The 5,945-nt window shown below is 37.7% G+C and overlaps 1 pseudogene; it reads left to right on the plus strand.

Moving 5' to 3' along the window:
- Positions 1 to 721, plus strand: part of LOC102474574 (cytoplasmic dynein 1 light intermediate chain 1 pseudogene) — a 127,249-nt pseudogene extending 126,528 nt beyond the window's left edge.
- Positions 722 to 5,945: the final 5,224 nt, after the last annotated feature.

The following is a 5,945-nucleotide window of genomic DNA, read 5'->3' on the forward strand; positions in this document are numbered from 1 at the left end:
CTGTTGTTATGGAAAAGGATGCAACATTTATTCCAGCAGAATGGGATAGTGATAAGAAAATAATAATATTAACTTGAGCGTTTTTCAAACAATGAAAGCAGAAGGTAAATTTGAAGACATTCTAACTAAACCACCTGTTTGGAAGTTCGTACATGAAAAGGAAATTATGGCAGAAGATGACCAGTGTTTCTTATGAAGCTGCAGTTTCTTTTTAGCATAGCAGCCCCCAACTGCAGCTGGAAGGCCTGTGGATGGTTCACCGAGAGTACCAGAAGGCTTTCTTTGAACACTGAACAGATCTGTGTCATCTAGTGTTGCCAGCGTGTCATGCGTCCTTGCTGGCTCAAAATAAATTGATCCCAACATGAAAGCTGGAGCTACAAGTGAAGGCATCCTGGCAGATTTCTTCAATAGTTTGTTGAGTAAAAAGACCAGCTGTCCAGGAGACCTAAGCGTTGGTGCTGGGAGTCCTGGAGGTGGGGCTGGTGCTAGAAGCAGTGGTTTGCCACCCTGTACCAAAAAGTCATGGCAGAAGTCTGTTATATCAGGTGTTCGTGCAGAACTAGACAGAATTACATGTAAAATAGGGCCAATCTTTCCTACAACACCTACATCTCCTACAGAAGGAGAAGCTTCTCAAAGATACCAAATAAAGCCTTTTATTCAGTTTTCTGGGATAATGTACCCTTGCCTCTGCCCTTTCCTTCGAAAATGGAGTTAGGAAGCTGGAGTGCTTTTTCAGGCAGATTAAATGTATGTGTCTGTCCTTCTCTCTCTCTCTCTTTTTTTTTCTTTTGGTTACTCATTTTTATAAAAGGAGCTATAGAGAATAAAAATTATTCTACGTTTTGTTGGATTGCTATTTGCATTGCCATTTAGCATAAGGAAGTGATTTTGAGTTGTGAGAATCTCAAAATTAATAAAAAGGTAACCATTGATCATACTCTAAAGGCTGCTAAAAACATACGGGGGGGGTTAGGGAAGGGCAAGAATATACAATTTGTGCATTTGACTGACTTGGAAGGTCAATCCTATTTTAGTTAAGACTATTAAAATCATTAGGAAAAAATTTGTTAGTTTAACTGAAAAAGAGAAACTGATCAAATGTCAGCTTTTGCACACAAACACAAATGCACCACCACACATGTGGTGAGAAAACTGTCACATCGCATTTGATACACCAGTCACTGTCTCTATCAATGATCCTGTAAGTTGCCATGAAAATGATTTAGAAATATTGGCCACTGTATTTAACTGAAAAGAAAGGGAGCACACTGCCTAAATGTGTAAAAGATAAATGCAGAGGTTATTAAAGTGTAAAGAGGTAACAGTCTTTGGATTTGTCTGTGTGTGTGCACGTGCACATGTTTGTGTGTGTTTCTGTTTGTGTGTGTGTGTATATAAATATATGGCTCTGCCTTAATATACACCTTTTTTGTTTGTGACTTTCAGCTATAATCAGTTAATGAAGTATTTATTCTCTGAAAAAAAAAAAAACACCAAAATTATTGCCCCAGCTGCTTGACACAGTCAGTAGGGCACTGCTGTGCTTTACTGGGGCCACATAGATGGCTTGGGTATAGATCTCAGGTAGACCTGACCAATTCAGATATACTTGCACACACTTGTACACGCCTGTGATCCTAGAGTATTGGGAGCTAGGAGAAATCACAGCATCTCAAGATAACCCTGTGCTTTGCACTTTTATTTATTTATTTATTTATTTATTTATTTATTTATTTTTTGAGAGGTTTTTGCTATAGGGTGTATGCGCTCACCAGAAAGACAGAGAGAGACAGAGAGAGAGAAAGCGAGAAATTGCCCCCAGGAGGGGATGGCCATGCTGCAATCCCTTCTCCTCCATTCTCCTCTCGGGATCTTGGGCACGCATGCACATGTGCCCAGTATGAGTTCAAGCTACCAGGTCTGAGACTTGAACCATGGTCGACTACATGGGAGTCCAGTGTTGCAGCCATTACACCATCTGCTGGTCCCTTCTTTGTGAAGAAAATAAGTGAAAGATAAATTTTTTAAAATGCCAGAAAATTAATCCCAATAATGACAAATCACTATTAGATATGCAAAAATTGACTTTCTAATGTTCTTTGTGTGTGCGTGCTTGTGTTTATGTATGTGTGTATTTCCATGTGTGGGGGTAAACACATAACATGTTTTATATATAAAAATATGTGTGCGTGTATACACACACACATATACACACATACAAACACACATACATAAGTATATATGTAAAATCTACATATACACATCCTTGGATTCTCTTTTAAACTCATTAGAATATATGCCTGGTTCCCTTATTAACAAGAGTAAGATCCTTAAAATTTGTTAATTTTTATCTGCATGGTGGTCATGATTTTCCTTCACAGAACAAATGTTTTCCTTCCTTTTAAGAAACTTGAATTTTAAACAATAGAGCAGAGATTTAAAATTTAGTTTGTCTGCTTCCAAAATCGTTTTTTTTCCTTTGAGTGCTCTATGCTGCTTTTTCTTCCAAGGGTCTTAAGGAACTGGGAGAACAGTTACATGCATTCTCCCTAGCACATGCTCTCTAGCAGAAAGAAAGCTGAGAGTCTGAGGATATTTCTCTCAGAGACAGAGCAGCATGGTTGTTTAAATGGTGTATTTAACCCTAGATCTCTAGTATTTGAACTTTTCTCTACCAGTCTTTTTTTTTTTTTTTTGAACGAAATCATTGAACTGGGATGATGTTTTCCTATAGATGGGAAAATGGGCAAAACTTTGAAGAGGCACTGGAAAGTGAAGGTAGAAATAGCCAGATGACTTTCAAAGAGACAAAGCAATAGAAGACAATGGAACATGATGAACACCAGCCAGAGACTCTGAGGGCCAGTGTCAGAGACTTGATTAGGTTTCTCAGGGGAGAAAGAAATCAATAGGTAAGGTAAGCCATTTGAAATCATGAATGGAGGGAAGCTCATGTTCAGTCTGGGGCAGGAATTACTTTTTCTAAGCCTCATACATGCTACTTTCAGTTGGACAGATATAGAAAGGAATTTTTCTGATAAACTCATAAATTTCTGTCCCTTAAAATAAAACTAATTTGGAATTAAAATGTGATATGATATAAAACTCTCCAAAATAGGATTTTGTACATTTTCAAATACTTCATTAAACTATTATTGGTAAACTTGTCTAAAAGATAAAGCTGGGTTTGGAAGGGTGATTGAGCTGAATATTGATCAAACTAAAGAGGAAATCAAGGTCAAGGAAAATGAAGTGGAATTAAATTATAATGTTTTATTCTGTTACTGAAGAGAAAAAAATTGACAAATTGACTCTCAAAAATCCTTATACAGTGACCAGCAGATGGCGTAATGGTTACTTTGCTGGACTCTCACATAGTCTACTGCAGTCTGAGTCCCAGACTGCATAACTTAAAGCTTACACTGGGTGTATGTGCATACATGCTCAAAATCCCAAGAGGAGAATGGAGGAGAAGGTATTGTACTGTGGTAGGTACATAGCAGCTAACCAGCTGAATATTATGAGATTTCTTGCTTTCTGTCTCTCTGTCTCTCTGGCAAATGCATGTGACCTACACATAAAATCTCTCTCTAAAAAAAAAAAAAATAAAAAAATTTTGATTTTGCTTCATTTGACTATCACAAGAGCTAATTTGACATAGGTTATTATTTCATTCTGTCAGTGAAACTATCATAATAAAAAATTGAACCAAATGTTAAAGATAAATGATTGTCAAAAATATTTAATTATCGAGGACCAGAAGTTAGCGTAATGGCTATGTCACTGGAATCCCATGTAGTCGACAGCGGTTCGAGTCCTGGACCTGGTGGCTTAAACTCACGCTGGGCACGTGTGTGTGCGTGCCCAAGATCCCGAGAGAAGAATAGGTGGAGAAGGGATTGCGGCATGGCCATCCCCCCTGGGGGATGATTTCTTGCTTTCTTTCTCTCTGTCTTTCTGGCGAGCGCACGTGTCCTATAGCAAAAATCTCTCCAAAAAAAAAGAAAAAAATAGTTATCAAATAATTAAATTACCCACAGAATCAATTTAGGGAGAAATGGGACTTAAAATAGAAATGAGGTAGGGCTATTTTGGATAATGCCTCTACAACTATATTATCTGACCAGTCTCCAGGATAATTATGACATTAACCCACTCGGGTGATGTTTACTTATGTTCCCTCTTAGTGTATTTTAAAGCACTTATTTCCACAGAGTTTCAGAACTTGTAAGCATTGAGAAATCACCTTTGATAAGGTCAAGATATTAAAAACATTTATCAAATTGATTTGCATTTAATTTCATCCAAAACACAAAATATTAATGATTATGAAAAGAATAGATAAGGGAGAGGAGTGAGTGGTAGATGGGTGGAAAGGTCAAGGGGAAGAAACATTTAACAAAGGAACGTTAAGTCCTCTGACGAAAAAAAAAAGTTCAGTAATTTTTGCTCTATAAAAATTAAAATGAGAGAATACTTTCAGGCATCCATATCTCTGCCTCTGCTACTCTTTCTGGGTTCAGCTTCACAGCTGTGAAGACCCTCAACCAGAGCTCTCCCTTCCAGACCTCAGTGCTAGTCAGGACATAATCCTTGCAGGTGTCTACATCTCTGCCTCTGCTGCCCTTTCTGGGTTCAGCTTCACAGTTATGAAGTGCCCCAGCCAGGGACTCCCCGCTTCCAGAACCAGTGTTAGTCAGGTAGGCAAAGTTTTTCTCTCAGACTGTTGTTCTTTTCTGACCCACCTAACTTTTCTTTCCTCCTTTAAAAAAAAAGTTCTGTCCCCTTGTGCCTTTCTCTTGCTAATTTGCCTCTTCTTCCCTCACCTAGGACAGAATCCTTGCAGGCATCTCCAACTCTGCCACTACTGCCCTTTTTGGTGTGTTGTGCTTCATGCGGTTTTCCATTTTTAACTCTATTTTCTTTTCTGTGAAGTGTTTTTTGCTTTTTCCTCCTCTTTTTGTTCCAGTTCTTTCCTTCTTTTTCCTTTACGTTTTCTTCCTATTTCTGATTCCTACTTTCTTTTTCTTTTACCTTATTTTTTATTTTACTGCTCACACCTTACCACCTAAAAGAGGTCTAAGTGCATAGTCGCTAAATGGCTGACTATTGTGAGATTTAGTGACTTCTTTTCCCCTCACTGTACTGGTTGTAAAAAGAGTGAAATTCTTCATAAATCCAATTTCAAAAGTCCTTCTGGGCTTACCACACTGGAGGACACAGTAGGAGGGAGAAAATAGCACTAAATTGTTTCACAGCAAAAGAAAACACACAAGCTCCCTGGTAGAGAATCCTTCTCCATCAATTTAGTCAAAAATGGATATATTACTAAATGACTAAAAATCAGAGAAAAACCTCAAGGATGAGAGAATCAAGTAATATATCTCCAGCAAGGGAACACTGTAACTCATTTCCAAGTAGGAAAAAATTAGAGAATATTACCGAAATGTCAGAAAAAGAATTTAGAATATTCATGGTAACAAAACTCTATGAGATGCAAGAGAAAAGAGAGATTAAGCTCCAAGAGATGAGGAAGTTCTTTCACGAGATGGGAGAAGATTAGACACCTTAAAAACATCAAATAGAACTATTAGATAAGAAGGCTGTAAAACAGGAAATCAAAACCTCCCTTGAAAGTACTAAAAGCAGGTTAGACAATGCAAAAGATTGAATCTTGGAAGTAGAAGACAAAACTTCTGACCTAGAAAAAATGATCAAAAGTACTGAGAAAATAACCAAGAAATGAGGATAATATATGAGAAAAAAAAAAAAAAAAGATAAGTGCTGGTAGGATGTGGTGAAAGAGGAACTCTTCTACATTGTTGGTGGGAATGTAAATTGGCCCAACCACTGTGAAGAACAATAATGGAGGTTGCTCAAAGATCTTCAACTAGAACTACCATATGATCCAGCAATTCCACTCCTGGTGTCTACCCAAA

The sequence above is a fragment of the Tupaia chinensis genome, unplaced genomic scaffold, assembly GCF_000334495.1.
Source record: "Tupaia chinensis unplaced genomic scaffold, TupChi_1.0 Scaffold000027_1, whole genome shotgun sequence".
Lineage (NCBI taxonomy): Eukaryota > Metazoa > Chordata > Mammalia > Scandentia > Tupaiidae > Tupaia > Tupaia belangeri.